General features: G+C 43.7%; 1 pseudogene; it reads right to left on the reverse strand.

The window, feature by feature from the left end:
* Positions 1-15314: 15314 nt before the first annotated feature.
* On the reverse strand, positions 15315-15430 carry LOC120096418 (small nucleolar RNA SNORA17; annotated as a pseudogene).
* Between the last annotated feature and the right edge of the window lie 2359 nt (positions 15431-17789).

Raw genomic sequence — 17789 nt, forward strand, 5'->3', positions numbered from 1 at the left:
AAAGGGTCAGCTGTGGCTAGCTCAGGCACTGATGGGGCCCTCAAGCTAATTCCCCATTCTGTGAATCTTAAGTCAACCAGACCTTTGATGAAATCCAAATGGACTCCTGGGCACATTTTCTAAAGAAAATACAGGAAGAAAAGTTGGTGTGGCATTTGAAACATCCATTTCTAATTGAAACACTGAATTGCATGTCATGCAAATCAGATAAATGCAATTCTGAACACCACAAATATGGAGCACTTGAGTCCACATTGCTCAGCTGAGAAGCCCTGATTCAAACACCGGTCAGACCCTTTACATTTGATTGATGTGACTGCTCAGAACTGTCTCAGAGCAGGTGGTTTAAGACAACAGAAACGTAGGATTCCATTGTCAGGTGGCACTGAGTTTAAATCAGTGCTTAAGTAGGATTGGGCCCTTCTGCAGACTCTGAAGGAAAGCATGTGCCATGTTCCTCTCTGGGGTTCTGTTGGTGGCCCTCAACCCTTGACACTCATTGGTTTGTTGATGCTTCACACCAACTGCATTTATCATCTCTTGGTGTCTGGTTTGGGTGCCTCCTCTCCTCTCTTCTGTTCGGAAGAACAATTGCATCACATTGGGTGCCCATCTGAGCCCAGGATGAGCTTATCTTTGTTCCTTAATGAACCGCACCTGTACCACTCTCCAAATGAGATAAAAAATCACAGTATCTGTGTGGCAGGTAGTTTAATGACTAGCCAAGGGGAATGGCAGGAGTTTGTAATGTTTGGTCATTTAGAGACCTCACTAGCTAAAGAATCTTAACCCATTCTCAATATTATATTTATTAGCCTATGGTATTTATTAGGGGCATTTTCATCCTGCCATACAGTAGTTCCATTTTACCATACATATGTTTAACATACACACACACTCACACACACACACACTCAACACACTCACACACACACTCAACACACTCACACACACACTCAACACACTCACACACACACTCAACACACTCACACACACACTCAACACACACACATACTCACACACACTCACATACACACTCACACACACACACTCAACACACACACATACTCACACACACTCAACACACACACTCAATACACACACATACACACACATACTCACATACACACACACTCAACACACACACATACTCACATACACACACACACTCAACACACACATACACACATACTCACATACACACACACACTCACACACACACTCACACGCACACTCACATACACACTCACACACACTCAACACACACATACTCTCTCTCTCTCTCACACACACACACACACACTCACAGACTCTTCTACAGTAGTAGTTTTCTATATAGCTTTTAAAAGAGATCTTTAGTGTTCTTTATATCTCCTGATTTCCCTCTTCTACCCTGTCCTTCTAGCTTCCATCCCAATTTAATCCCATTCTTTTGTTTCCCCTTTAAGCCTTTATAGCAATACCTTCTATCTCCCTCTTTGAAAGCCTTGCCTCCATCCTTAGCCTCTCACTAATTTCCAGACCTCTACAGGTATACCAAAGAAAACGCATGTTTTCAAAGCTACCATCCACAAAGGAGAGAAGGCATGTGGTGTCCGTGTTTCTGAGACTGGGTTACCTCTCTCTCTGAATAATTCTATCAGCCCCATCTGTTTACAGATGTATCTCACAATTTTGTCTTTTTCTTTATAGTTCTGAATAACTTCCAGGTTTATAAATACATCACATCCTCATTGCCCATTGACCAGTTGATGTATGTCTTGGTTGTGTCCATTGCTTGGCTGTTTTAAATTAAGCAACAGTAAACATGGACAAGCAGGTCTCTCTGTAATGGAGTCCTTTGGGTGTCTGCACAAGAGGGGAGTAGCTGAATGGTGCAGTGCATCTATTTCTAGCTTTTTTGCTGCATCTTCTTACTGATTCCCAGAGCGGTCGTACCACTTTGCTGTCCCGCCAGCAGTGAAACGCTGACTCTTCTCCCAGCGTTTATCATCATTTCCTTAATGTCTGTGTTTGAGTTACTCGCTGTATCTTCCACTTTGGACTCTCAAATAAATCTTTCAAGAAACATTGTGTATATCTTTCCCTTTCTCACATCTTCTAGCATTTGAGCAGACAGAGGCATAATTTCTTCACTTACCATTAGATATATGCTTACATTATATGGACTATGAAGCTGGCTTAATAATTTATGTGTGACCAGTTCTTTGAAGGTATGACTTGAGATCACTGTGCTGCAGGAACTATGCATTGTATTTACAACCTTTTTTTACCCACTGAACACTATGGGGAGAAAGGTGGATTTTATTTCTCTCCTGTCTTACCCATGACTAAGAATCTAGTAAATACTTAAGTAGATGAAGGTATAAATACACAAGCAGATGAAGAGATTGATTGGTACTGACAATTATTTTGGGATATTAAGATACTTCCTTAATGACTATCTTGATTTGTGGTTCTTTATATTCGATGACAAAACTTATTCAATATTTTAAAATAGAGCTAATCCAGCATTCTAATGTAAGGGATATATTAGAATTGTAACTAAATGCTTGAGAAAATACTTATATAGGACCGACTCCTGGCATCTCTTCAGAAGTGATACCAACAGTTTACCTTCAGATGATGCGAAGATCAATATCTTTCTGACCGTTACTCAAAAGAAAAAAAAAGCATCGCTTCAGTGAAGAGTGTTGCTTGGGCCCTTCAGTGCTTTCGGACTTAACAGCATGATAAAGTATATATATTACATCAGTGTGCCTTGCTGTCAACTTCCAATCTTCCTGCTCTGTCCTTGTGCACTGTTGTCGATGGAACGAAGCCCAGCCTGCGAATGTGGACTGAGGTGCTGTGTGCGCGGTATTGGTGATAAATTCAAGGGCACTCAAGACATGCCTCGGGTTGACATGTAATACCCAATTCAGACCTTCATTATCATTAAAATAAAAAGGCGGGGGTAGTGAGTAGGGAAAAGAAAAGTAATTCATAGCACAGATGGTGTCCTGGGCTTTCACATGTCCTGCTTTATGCCAGCAAGGCCAGCTTCGGACAGCAGCATCCTTCATGGCTACATACACTGACTTTGACGTTTCACTTTGATGGATGTGTGGCCAGAGCTAGTGACTGCACTCTTTTTCATCTATTTGGCTGGAACAAATAGTCAGTTTTCCATTTTTATGTTCCATACTTTATTAAGAGTATCTCTGCGGACGCCCATTTACAGAGGAAATTAGCTGAATAGGAAAGAAATCGGTTCTCACTCAGGCGAAGCAATGAAATCATGATCTTGGAAATCTAAGACACATGGCCTACATTGCTCTCATCAAGAGGCTAACAGCCTTCTGAAATGTGACGTGGCTCAGGCACTGTTCTCAGAGTCCTCCGATTACATACCTGGAAATACTTATGACCGAAATTATGCTATGTATTAAAGGCAGATGAAGTTGCCTCCATTGTGTATTTTACATTTAAAAACATTTGTTCTCTAAAACATCTTTAAAAGATTTTTTGTTTTTATCTTAATGATCGTTTGCCTGCTTGTAAGTGCACCGCATGGAAGCAGTACCCTAAGAGGTCAGAAAAGGGCATCAGGTCCCCTTAGAGCTGTGTTTACACAAGGTTGTGAGCCAACTTGTGGATTCTGGGAACTGAATCCTGGTTCTTTCAAAGGTGGCTAGGGTTCTTAATCACTGAGCCATCTTTCCATCCTGGAAACATCAAGACGTTAACCACCAAGCAACCAAATGACCCAATCAAAAATTGGGGTATAGAACTAAACAGAAAATTCACAACAGAGGAATCTTTCTTTCTTTCTTTTTTTTTTTTTTTATTAACTTGAGTATTTCTTATATACATTTCGAGTGTTATTCCCTTTCCCGGTTTCCGGGCAAACATCCCCCTAATCCCTCCCCGTCCCCTTCTTTATGGATGTTCCCCTCCCCATCCTCCCCCCCCATTGCCGCCCTCCCCCCAACAGTCTAGTTCACTGGGGGTTCAGTCTTAGCAGGACCCAGGGCTTCCCCTACCACTGGTGCTCTTACTAGGATATTCATTGCTACCTATGAGGTCAGAGTCCAGGGTCAGTCCATGTATAGTCTTTAGGTAGTGGCTTGGCATTGTTGTACATATGGGGTCTCGAGCCCCTTCAAGCTCTTCCAGTTCTTTCTCTGATTCCTTCAACGGGGGTCCTATTCTCAGTTCAGTGGTTTGCTGCTGGCATTCGCCTCTGTGTTTGCTGTATTCTGGCTGTGTCTCTTGGGAGAGATCTACATCCGGCTCCTTTCGGCCTCCACTTCTTTGCTTCATCTATCTTGTCTAATTGGATGGCTGTATATGTGTGGGCCACATGTGGGGCAGGCTCTGAATGGGTGTTCCTTCTGTCTCTGTTTTAATCTTTGCCTCTCTATTCCCTGCCACAGGTATTTTTATTCCCCTTTTAAAGAAGGAGTGAAGCATTCACACTTTGATCATCCGTCTTGAGTTTCATTTGTTCTAGGCATCTAGGGTAATTCAAGCATTTGGGCTAATAGCCACTTATCAATGAGTGCATACCATGTGTGTTTTTCTGTGATTGGGTTACCTCACTTAGAATGATATTCTCCAGTTCCAACCACTTGCCTACGAATTTCACAAAGTCATTGTTTTTGATAGCTGAGTAATATTCCATTGTGTAGATGTTCCACATTTTCTGTATCCATTCCTCTGTTGAAGGGCATCTGGGTTCTTTCCAGCTTCTGGCTATTATAAATAAGGCTGCGATGAACATAGTGGAGCACGTGTCTTTATATGTTGGGGCATCTTGTGGGTATATGCCCAAGAGAGGTATAGCTGGATCCTCAGACAGTTCAATGTCCAATTTTCTGAGGAACCTTCAGACTGATTTTCAGAATGGTTGTACCAGTCTGCAATCCCACCAACAATGGAGGAGTGTTCCTCTTTCTCCGTATCCTCGCCAGCATCTGCTGTCATCTGAGTTTTTGATCTTAGCCATTCTCACTGGTGTGAGGTGAAATCTCAGGGTTGTTTTGATTTGCATTTCCCTTATGACTAAAGATGTTGAACATTTCTTTAGGTGTTTCTCAGCCATTCGGCATTCCTCAGCTGTGAATTCTTTGTTTAGCTCTGAACCACATTTTTTAATAGGGTTATTTGTCTCCCTGCGGTCTAACTTCTTGAGTTCTTTGTATATTTTGGATATAAGGCCTCTATCTGTTGTAGGATTGGTAAAGATCTTTTCCCAATCTGTTGACAACAGAGGAATCTTAAATGGCTGAGAAGCACTTAAAAGAAATGTTCAAATTCTTCAGTGATTAGGGAAATACAAATTAAAATGACCCTGAGATTCTACCTTACACTAGTCAGAATGGCTAAGATCAAAACCTCAGGTGACAGCAGATGCTGGCAAGGATGTGGAGAAAGAGGAACACTCCTCCATTGTTGGTGGGATTGCAGACTGGTACAACCACTCTGGAAATCAATTTGGAGAATCCTCAGAAAATTGGAAATAGATCTATCTGAAGACCCAGCGTTACTATTCTTGGGCATACATCCAAAAGATGCCCCACCATGCCACAGGGGCACATGTTCCACTATGTTCATAGCAGCCTTATTTGAAACAGAAGTTGGAAACAACCTAGATATGTCACAACAGAAGAATGGAATACTACTCAGCTATTAAGAATGAGGAAATCATGAGTTTCATAGGCAAATGGATGGAACTATAAAATATCCCGAGTGAGGATACCAAGAGGATATGCATGGCATGTAGTGGATATTAGTCAAAAAAGTACAGAATTCCCAGGATTCAATCCACAGAACCCAAGAAAGCTAACAAGCTGGAGGGCCCAAGTGAGGATGCCTCAATCCCATGTGGGAGGGAGAAGAAAGCAATCACAGGATTGGGGGGAGGAAGGGAGGGACCTGGGTGGGAAAAGCCACAGGAAGCGGAAGACGGGGAAGAGGGGAACATGATCATGTATAGGGGTGATAAGAGGACTGAAGCCCTGAAGGCCAGCAGAAAGAATGGGAACAGGCCCAAAGAACTGATTCCCCTTATCAGCAGGAAGTAGTCAAATGATATCCATGCCCCCTTTCTCCTTTAGCCTTCTTTCTCTCCTACCTAGTGTTGAGGGGGGTTGGGAGGGATAAGGGTGAAGAAGGGTGGTATGAATAGGAACTACAAAGTAGCCAGAGGTCTGACTACATTTGCTTCTGTCCTTGGTTGTTTCCCAGAGGTGAAAGGTACGTCCCTATTGCTGAAGACAGCAAGCATTCTAGACACTGGGCTCAGAGGCCAGCGAACTAGAATTGATCTGAATGCCTCCTTCAGGACTTGCTTCATGGTATGAGACAGCATCATGGGGGCACCTAGAGGAGTGAAGCACCCAATGCTCTTACCCAGCCATGAAGCATAGGAACCACAACAGTGACCAGCATGGCACGATAACCTCAAGGGTGCAGGAGGGCTACACACACCTTGGAGGTAACCGTACCTCTCTAATTAGGCTTCAAACCCACTCAGCAAGAGGGCAACCCTGCCTGGTACTTGAAACCTCGCCAACATCTCAGGACTAGCGAACTCATTGATCTGGGAATAGAGCATTCAACTCTGGGTTTACTAAACTAAGCATAACTTCTAACTACATTCTAAACACTATACCCACAGAGAAGTATAGGTCTCACCCCTTATCAGAGAAATATCCCTTTGCGACAACTCATGGAGACCAGTGAAGAAAGCTACAGTTGTTCAGAATATAAAGAACAATCGCATGATATCCAGTTGCAACTGATACGACTCCTGCACTGAAGACTGAGGGATCATAGCTAAAGAGGGAGGGGAGGGATGGTAAGCATTTATTCTTACGTAGCGTTTTTGAAAGTGTAAAAGACAAGATATAAAATCATGGATGATGTACATAAAGGGCAAATGAGTCATAAAATGGCTGTTGTTCACATGTCTGGTCCACGGTTTCCAGACAAGGTATTTATTCTGCTTTGTTTTTTGGGTGTCATCCATAAAACCGTAGTAACAAATCATTATGCACCCCAGCTCTCCATGGCACTGTTCTGTTCTGTTCATATACCTCACGGAATACTCATGGAAGATCCTATGGAACATTATCTATTATTTTAACATTCTATTATTTTGGTACTTAACAAATGGAGGCCACTGTAAGAGCAGTAACTTATCCAAAGTCAGACAGTTAGTCACAGCACAGAAGTGTGTACCTGAGTATGCTGACCTTGATTGGTATATATATTTTTTATTGGATAGTTTATGCATTTACATTTCAAATGTTATGCTCTTTCCCGGATTCCCCCTGTCCCATCCCATTCCCCCTGCTTCTGTGAGGATGCTCCCCTTCCCACCCTCCCACCTCAACACCATGGTATTCCCCTACACTGGGGCATCGAGCCTTCACAGGACCAAGGGCTTCTCTTCCTATCGATGCCAGACAATGCTATCCTATGCTACATATGTGGCTGGAACCATGGGTCCCTCCATGTGTACTCTTTGGATGGTGGTTTGGAGCTTTGGGGAGTCCGGTTGGTTGATAGTGTAGTTCTTCCTATGGGGTTGCAAGCGCCTTCAGTCCTTTCTCTAACTCCTCCATTGGGGTGCCGGTGCACAGTCTGATGGTTAGGGGTATCAGAAAGGTTCTGGCAGAGCCTCTCAGGAGACATCCATATCAGACTCCTGTCACCAAGCACTTCTTGACATCAGCAATAGTGACTGGGTTTGGTGGCTGCATATGGGATGGATCCCCAGGTGGGGCTGTCTCTGGATGGCCTTTCCTTCAGTCTCTGCTCTACCTGTTCCCCCTTCTAAGAAGAACTAAAGCATCAACATTTTGGTCTTCCTTCTTCTTGAGCTTCATATGGTCTGTGAATTGTTTCTTGGGTATTTCAAGCTTTTGGAATTAATATTAATATTCACTTATCAGTGAGTGCATGCTACGTGTGTTCTTTTGGGGCTGGGTCAGTCACAAAAGAACACACATGGTATTTCTAAGGCGTATCCTAAACTTCTTCCAGCAAGCTAGTGACTATGTTTTTACTGTTGAGTAGGGAAGAGAAGTGGTATCTGGAAACTAGCAGATCATTTTGTATGAAATTTGTTTTCTTGCCCAGAATCTGTGGGAGGTATTCATTCACACACCAAGCCAAGATGTATCTGTTTATAAAAGCCCTTTGTGGAACACTTTCTTGAAACTCTCATGAATCACAACTGAAAGGACAAAAAGTGGACAATTTAGACGATCCTGTTTCTGTACCTTTATGAGAATCAATATTTCTCTCTGTGTGTCCTCTCTCTCTCTCTCTCTCTCTCTCTCTCTCTCTCTCTCTCTCTCTCTCTCTCTCTCTCATGTTTTACAGGGTTTCTCTGTGTAGCCCTGGCTGTTTTGGAACATGTTCTATAGAACAGACTGGTCTCATACCCTCAGAGAACGCCCTGCCTCTGCCTCGCAAGTGCTGGGATTAGGGGCATTCATTCACCACCGCCACCACCACCCCAATTTCTGTCTCTTAATGCTTTAGGGGTGATTCGACCACAACAGCTATTTTCTAGAGACACAAATTCTGTATCGTGTAGAAAGCGGGTGATAGCTGTATGCTTTGGCATGGCGGCAGCTCCCACACAGACACAGAGGGTGCAATGGGAGCATGCATTTGACTGTAGACAGAGCTGGATTGGGTCCAGCACCAGAAGATTATGCAGCTGTTTACTGATGAGAATCAGGTGTTGAATGAAAATGTGGTTACTGGGAAAATGTTAAAATGACAGATAAGAAACTATCCTTCAGGGACTAGAGAGATGGCTCAGTGGTTAAGAGCACTGACTGCTCTTCCAGAGGTCCTGAGTTCAATTCCCAGCAACTGCTTGGTGGTTCACAACCATCTGTAATGGGATTTGATGCCTTCTTTGTGTGTATCTGAAGACAGCAGCAGTGTACTCATATACATTAAATAAATAGATAGATAAATAAATAAATAAATCTTATAAAAACCCAAACCAAAAAGTGTACCCCAGCAACAATTTCACAAGAAGCAGTGCTTCAGAGGATGAAGTTTGTGGCATTTGGATTCCAAAGAACAGAACTTGAATCTGCAATCCATCATTTTATTGTCTTTTGACCTTAGGACAGCATTTCCTGGCCTGTCTAAAAATTATGTCTAGTAGTAGCTTATCTTAAAGGAATGTCTGGTGATTAGTATACGTTCTGTGTCCTTTAGGCGTAATTGTTACTGTCATGAAGAATTTATCAGCTATGTACTATTTATGAGTATCTAGTTCTTCTTGGTCTAGTTTTCAATTTCACACTCACTTTTTTTAATTGCTACACCTAAAAGTTTAAGGTGATATTTTCTTGATTTTTAATATTCTAATTAGAGAGATGGTTTTAACAAACAACATATGCCCATGTAGGAGACAGAATGAGAGATGAAGTTACCAGGGAAAGGATCATAGAAAACCAAGCCTTAGAGGCATTAGAATGTAATAGTCATGTCGTGCATTCTCAGCCACAAGAGCCTGTAGTATTCTGCTGTGCTTTGGTACTTAACACTCAGCCCCTATAGACTGCTACTGTAAAGTTCCAGTCACACCAAAAAGGGTGGCTTTGTGGGCCAGCCTTGGCTACTTGTTTTGTCTCCTTCACTAGGTGGGTTCATCAACGCTTAAAGAAAAATACTTTGTCTTGGAAAATGTAAATCTGAGGACCGTTGTGGCCTCCCCCTCCTCCATGCAATCGAAGAGAAACTGCAACAGGAGAGCATGGGTGGAGATCACAGAGAGCTGGAGGAATGGAGGATGGAGTCCTGACAGGTAGCTGAGTGCTGTTTGTGTAAGAGGCTCTTCCCAGGACTGTTTTTTTCCTCTAATTGCCCGATGCATTTGAAAAGGTATTTAGGTTTGCCAGGCAATTTGAAGCTTTTAGGAATTAACATATTTAAAAATCCTTGCCTCCTGCAATTTATTATCATCCTTTAACAAATATGTATATTTGAAGGATGTATCAGAGGCAAATATGGTGGGTCTGGATGATGAGAGGCTTCGTATCTGTGTGTGTGTGTGTGTGTGTGTGTGTGTGTGTGTGTGTGTGTGTGTGTGTGTGTGTTTTGGGCACCAGAGTGAAATGTACTGATTTATATATTTAAGAAAGTTGTTAGAAAAATCAAGGAGGTGAGTAACCACCAATATGGAAAAGCTAGTGTTGACACTGTTTTATATCCAGGAGTTAGACATGGGTAAGAGAAATGGTTAGGCCATGGATTTGAATCCAGGGTCAACAGAATTTCCCAAGAGACTGGCTGGTACTTTCGGTGAAAAAGAAAAATCCTTGATGGCCCTAAGTGGTTTATGGGTTTCTATTAGACAAGATGGGGACTGGCACAGGGAAACAGGACTCCTGAGAGGCATATGTGGGGTTAAAGTGGGTCTGTGGTATCTGAGATGATTAGAAACTGGGTCTGGAGCTGAAGAGATCTGCAACATTCCTAAGTTTGGATTTCATAACAAAGCTGTTTAGTGACATGAAAGTGGATGGATGAACTTCCCAAAGCAATAACTAGAAAGAGGTGACGTGAACTTGTCCTTCTGGGCCGTCCTACATGCAGGGGCCACATGCTGGAGCGAAGTCCACTGAGAAGTGAGGTGTGACACAGGGTGGGGGGAGCAGCTGGTATCTGGACAGACAAGTGAAGAAAAATGCAGTTCTCCTCTCTTATGTCATGTGTCCACAGTGTCTATAATTTTGTGACTCTAAATTGGAAGTCTGCTTGTCTCCCCACCTCAATCCCAGGGTTTGGGATCAAGCCTAGGGCCTTGGACAGATTCTGTCCCTCAGCTCCATTCCCAATCTTGAAAGTCTACTCTTAGGAGTACATCATGCTTCAGAGTATGAGGAATAGATAATCCCTGTTTCCCTTTGGAGATTACAATTAGTAAATACAATAAAGAATTATAATGAAGCACAATGTATAATTATAATGATGTATAGTGTGTTAACGACATATAATGTAATTAATAATTATGAGATAAGAATATCTACCATCATTAAGCAGCTATGGTATTCTGGGTTCTGAGCATGCGGTAGCTCTAACCCTGCTGACCACAGTGAGTAGGAGTAACTCTTGTCCTAAGTTGGTAGAAAAGTAGTTTGTGATAATACATGGCAGCTAAGTCTAGGCTCTCATACGGGGGGGGGTGTTTCTTTTTTATTTTAATTTTAAAATTTATTAGTTTTGTGTGTGTGTGTGTGTGTGTGAGAGAGAGAGAGAGAGAGAGAGAGAGAGAGAGAGAGAGAGAGAGAGAACAGGGAGAGGGAGGAGGAGAGAGAGGGGGAGGAGAAAAGGGGGAAGGAAAGAGGGGGAGGGGAAGAGGGAGAGGGGGAAAGGGAGAGGGAGGGGAGGAGGAGGGAGAGGAGAGTGGGAAGGAAGAGGGAGGGGAGGGGGAGGGGAGGGGAAGAGGGAGAGGGAGAGAGGTTGGATATGCGTACCATAAAGCATGTGTGGAAGTCAGAGAACAAGTTGTTCATGGAGTCTGCTCTCCTTTCTACCTTGACATGGGTTTGAGCAAGCAAACTCAGCTTGCAAGGCTTATGGACATAGCAGCACCTTTACTCACTGAGCCCCTCACTAGCTTTCATGTTTCTATTATTAAAGTTCTCCAGTGCAGTTTTGTGAGTTTTGAATGCTCTTGTGTTTATGAAATAAAATAAGCTCATTATAGGAAATGACAAAATACATTTAAAAGAGAGAAAAAGGAAAAGCTGTGGACTTGCCATAAGAAACCCCTCCTTACAGTTTAGGGCATAACATTTCGAGTGCTTTGTATCAGGCTATGGCCATGTTTTCTACACAACTGGCAAGCATGTTTTCTTTGCCCAATGTATGTCTTTTCAATGATCAAATGCAGTGGTAATTGGATAACGTGATACTAATTTTCTCATCTCCCATGGTCCATTTCCTTCACATTGCAGGAATTCCTCTCCCTTTTGTTGGGCTTTACATTCGCAACCGTATATGTTAGGAGTGAGTGATTCTGCATTAAATATCCTTTGTGCTAAAGGAAACGTTGATTCACAACTGATGTTCTCCTCAGAGAGTATCACAAGTGTACATATTGGATCAAGGCATGTGAATACCTGAAAGGATCTCAGGGAAAGATGCTAAACTGCCCTGGTGTTTAGGCACGTTTAGCCCCCTTGGAAAAATTCGAAGGGCCTTTCTTCTCAGCAGCAATTTAGTTCATCATACATGACCTGAACACATAGCTGCTTGTGTGTATATGCGTGTATGTGTGAGTACTGCATTCATGTGTGTATATGTGGGTACATGAGTGTATAGAATTCTTGGATAACATGAGCACTGGTCTTTCCTTTCCACCTTGTTTGAGAACCAGCTCACTGCTGCTATTCTGTATCCCCCAGCGAGCTGGCCCGTGGGCTTCTGGGATTCTCCTGTCTCTGTTTCAGTCTTCCTGTAGGGACACTGGAATCACATGTGCTTGCTCTAAGTGTCTGGCTTTGATGTGAGTTCTGGGAATGTAAACTCAGGTCTCCATACTTGCAGGGCAATCCCTCTTATGCACTGATACAGCTCTCTAGGCTGTGCACACACCATCAATACCAAGGTCTCTTGGGCACTGGGATCAGGAGGAGCCCTGCTGCTATCAGATGAGCTTAAGCGCGCGGTGACTGCCCTTAGTTGAGATGGTTGTTTGTTAGCTCTCAGAAACTGTGCTTTTACTTTCTTGATCCCCTACTCTCCTGTTGATAAAAAATTTAAAAATACCATTATTTTTTCCTTCGGAGTTTATCCCATTTAGCTTTTAGCTTCTTGGACCAAGCTGTCTTGAATTAGATTTTAATTATGATCCTATTCATAGACAGGTTTGTAAAAAAATAGTCATTAAATTTTTGCATTTAGAAATGAGGATTCTAACACCATCAGTATCATTTTATAAGGATCAAATGACTTAATACACAGTGTCTTATGTACAAGGTCGCAATAAACATATCAAACATTATTACCGTGTTCTCATGTTGTAAAGACTAAGGGAACCATCAGTTCAATGTCCATTCAGGTCCAGAATGGCTCTTGATGGTGGGTAAGGTGTAAAGCCACCATGGTGAGGAAAGCAGGGCCAGAAGAACATCTGTGCTGCCACAACCAGAGCAGAGAGAATCGTCAGGGAGACATGCGAGTTCTCTGAGACATACTTATAGCTGAGGTACTACCATAACATTGATATTGTTCTTTTTAAATATTCTGTTTACTTTTTATGAATTTCCCATCATGTACCCCAATCCCACTCATCTTCTCCTCCCTTCATATCTGCCCTCTGCCCTTGCAAACTCCCCACCCCCCAACACAGGGAAAACATCTCATTGTTGAAGCTGTTGTGTGTCACAGTGTGCCCCTCTTGCCCATACTCCTTTGCTTGCAAATGTTCACTGCAATGGCTCATTGGCCTGGTACCAGGCCTCTGGCTTCTGTTTCTCTATTAACACTAGATCCTCACTGGACTCCTCAGATATTCTATTGTTACCGCATGCCAGTGGAGGTCCTGTAGTTTTGGATCTGTAGGACTGGACCCTTCGTGCACTTAGCTGTTCACTGATGAGGTAGATGTTGGGGTGACCTAATCCAAAGCCCTGGATCTGGGCCTGAGAGGTATCTGAGCTGGTCAGTCCACTGGTTCTCACACTCCTATGCACTGGGGCCTGCTTACTGGCAATACCCCACAACCAGGACTAGCTCTACCCTGCTGCCCAGAAGAACGCCTGCTCTCCAGAGTGTTGAAGCCGGTGAGGGACATGGCCAGTTCTCTCACTCTCATGATGCTAGGGCCAGCTCTTCCACCTGCCATAGGTGGCCAAGAACCAGAGAGGGAAAGAGGGCTTCTCTCCCTATCCTTGCCAGAGCTCAGGGTCGGCTCTCCCATGCTCATGCTGTCAGGGTCAGCTCTACTGTGCTGTCCAGGTGAGGTACAGGGACTGCTCTCCTGAGTCTTGCAACAGTGAGGGACAGGGAGAGCTCTCTGACTCTCATGAGTCCCATTAGGGCCTTCTGCCAGTGGGTAGTGAGGGCAAAAGGGAGGGGATGTCCTTCTCACCAATGCCACTGCACAGCAGCCAAGAGGCGGGGCCAGCTTTCCCATGCTCACACCCTAGGGGCTGGCTCACCCATAACCCCCATATCCTGGGCTAACACTATTGTGCTATCCAGCCTGCAGTAGATGGCCAGGGATGAGAGGGGGCATCTTTTACTTGCGGAAGTCACTTCAAGGCAGGCAAGAAGCAGGGCCAGCTCTTCCATGCTCACACCCTCAAGGCCAGCTCATCTGAGCACCTGCCACCAGCATAGCTCCACTGTGCTGCCCGGCTGAGATGCAGGGCCTACTTTTCAGAGGGCTGCAGCTGGGGAGGGACAGGGACAGCCCTCATGCTCTCATGATTCGAAGGCCAGCTCTCCTACTTACTGTAGGCGATGAGGGGCAAGAGGGAGGAGGGTATCTTTCCCTGGTCCATGCTACCACTTGGGAGATGAGTGGTAAGGCCAGTTCACCCACAGCTCCAACCATGTGTGGTTCCTTTACTGCTGAGTGCTGCAGCTAGCTTGGAGTGAGGCCAGTTCTCCTATTTTCATGCTCCCAGGGCCAGCAATATCCAGGTGAGGGATGGGGCCAGTTCTGCACAGCCTTCGGAGATCAATATTTCCCAGACCAGGGAAGTCTGCCTGGCCTTTGGTGGTAACAGAGCCCCATTGCTATGGGGCTATCTATGGCTTAAGACATGGCCCTCAGTGACAGCATAAACCAGGACCACACTGCTCTAGGTGGCATCACTGGCTATTCACATCAGGCTGCCCCTCACTATCCTTGAGTCCCCAGGTCTGGTCCTCTTCATTGTGTCAACATCCTTTAGTTTCTCTTCCATTTCTTCACCGCTTACTTGTTCCTCTTAGTGGTGTCGGGGATCTCTGCGTGTCAGGCATGGTCTCAGGAGTGCTAGGCCCAGCCTGTGCATTATGGCACTGGTATCTCAGGCATGGTTCCCCCAACCCACATCCCAGGCTTGTGTAACACAGGACTAGAGGTTATCTTAGGGTTGCTCCCAGTTTGGGCCCCATGGTATTGGTGATCATCTGGGCCTTGTTCTTCATAGGACCTAAGCCAAGTGACCCCATGCGTGGGTTGTCTGTCTTGGGCTCACTCCCACTTAGGGACCCCTGGCTCTAGATGGGGTTCTACTAGTCTCTGCCCTGGGAACCCTTCCTGGCCTTCGTGGTACTTACCTGGTGGTCGTCTCAGAATCAGTTTTTTAAATCATTCAGATGCTCACAGGTCAGAACGTAGATGTAGCCTCTCTCATCTCTGCCACCAAATGACACAGCAGCCCACACCCACTATGACTCTAGAGGCAGATGAAATAGTTCTTAAAGAAGTTACAGTCACCTTCACTTTATAACCAAGGAAACCAGAAAGAGAACAAAAATACAGTGATCTAATGGACAGAGAGTGAGAAACCTTGGAACATGCATCCCCAAATGGGATGTCTCTATTAAATCCTTCCCCTCAGAGATCAGGGAACTCTGCAGAAGAGGAGGTAGAGAGAATGGAAGAGCCAGAGGGAATACTAGAGAAACCAGGTCTTCTAAACCCAGCAGGGCCCTTGCACATATGAACTCACAGAGACTGTGCCAGCATGCACAGGACCTGCGTAAGTCTAAGCCAGATGGGACCCCAGCACTGACGGGGGAAGTGGACACATGCCCTCATCCCAAACCTGTAAGCTGTCTCCAACTGTTAGCTTCTGGCAAAGGACAAATTAGTTTTCTCTAATGAATCTCACTGAGTGTACAAACCGTACCTAATGGTGGGCCACATGCCCAGAGGTAGATGGCCAACACAAAATGAATTCAAGAGTAGTTTTGAAAGTGTTTTTGTTTTGTTGTGCTTTGTCTGGACATATTTTTATATCCGTAAGTCTTTTCCCTACATATTATGTTCTGATTTTGTGTTTTGATGGGTTTTCTGTGTATACAAATGTATGTGTCTCAGTTAGGGTACTTAATTTATATTTTGTTTTGCACTATTCTGGTTTGTTTTTATTTTATCTTATTTCATTTATTTGTTATTTAGATGCCTGTGTGTTTTCTAATGGGGGTGTGAGGATTTGGGTGGGGGGGATGGGCAGGATCTGTGGGCAGTTGGGGGACTGAAAACTGAAATCAGAATATAGTATAGGGAAAAAAAAGATCTATTTTCAATAAAAGGGGGGAGTGTATATAGTTTCATGGTGAAGAGAGATGGCTGTATTTGAATCCACATTGACATTCTACCATATTTTTTTGTAGCAGTAAACAGGGCATTATTTTTTAAGTGGTTCATTGTATTCTTATTTTATGTGTGGGTGTGTTTTTCCTGCACGTGTATCTATCTGTGTACTAACACGGAGGGAAGGAAAAATAGGGATTTGGATCACCTGAAGCTGGAGTTAATGGATGGTTGTGAGCTTCTGTGTGGGTGCTGGGAACCGAACCCACATCTTCTAAAAGAGCAGCCAGTGCTCTGAACCATCTCTTCAGCCCCTCCCGCCCCCGAGAATTATTTTAAAGGCATATAATTGAATATAGTTTACAAAACATCTATCATAATTAACCACCACGCACCTAGCGAGTTGCAATCTAAATAAAAGCAATGATATTCTAAGCAAAGGTGTTTTTTTTCAGTGAACTTTAGCTGAAAGAATAAATGGGACAATTTAGACTTTACTATTATTCCCATTTTTCTTTAGAATAGAAACACACAGGGATGCAAGGTTTAACTTTCATGTGCCATAGGTGGTTATATAAGAACCTTAACTCTGCTAACACCAATGGTTTTTAAACTCAACCTTTAAATGAGGACAACAAAAGTCTGGTTTGAAAGCCTTCATTATACGGATCCCCAAAGGTCCTTAATTGTAGTGGCTGCGCCACCTGCCTGCTGGACAAGTTTCCTGGTGGAGCTAAGTGTTTATTTTGCAGTAGGGAATGCCACCTGACTAGGAAGGATGTGGGGAAACCCTGGGGGTGGGGTGGGGGAGGGTAGTGAATAAGTATCTACAAATGGTATTGCCAGGTCCTACAGCAGGGATTCGGGATAATAGGCATATGCAAAATAATTCTCTCAGGTGGTTTTCCTTCCCCCAGGAGAAAATGGACAGATCACACTCATGCACAGAGCTGGTCTTGCTGTCTAGACTTCGGTCTTCTGATCTGTGCAAAACAACATCATGCCATGGTTGTCATCTGTGTTGTAGAAGTGTCACCCACTTTGATATGTTGTTATTGACTCTGCATATCTTACCTATGAAAAATGTCTTCTGCTGGGTTTGCTTGCCTATTCGCCATAGGATTTTTAAGTTGTTCTTAACTTACAGTTACTTATGTGTCTCTGAAAGGGGTATTTTTGCCAGATAATGTATTGACAATATTGTTTCCCCACAATCTGTGGCTTGCGAATTAGTAAAAACTTATACTATATATATATATATATATATATGTGTGTGTGTGTGTGTGTGTGTGTGTGTGTGTGTATGTGTATATATGTACATAAACACACATGAATATATTTCCAGCATATATATATATATATCCAGTTTAATTCTGTTATTGGCTTGATTAATATGCTTTGGTCAGTTTCATTTGACATTTTAATGCACACGTGTCATTGTGACTTAGTTGTCATTCATCTTCAGTCTCCCTTCCCTACTTCCTTCCCCCATGGCTCTTGCTCTGGC

This window comes from Rattus norvegicus, chromosome 13 (assembly GCF_021556685.1).
Source record: "Rattus norvegicus strain SHRSP/BbbUtx chromosome 13, alternate assembly SHRSP_T2T, whole genome shotgun sequence".
Classification (NCBI taxonomy): domain Eukaryota; kingdom Metazoa; phylum Chordata; class Mammalia; order Rodentia; family Muridae; genus Rattus; species Rattus norvegicus.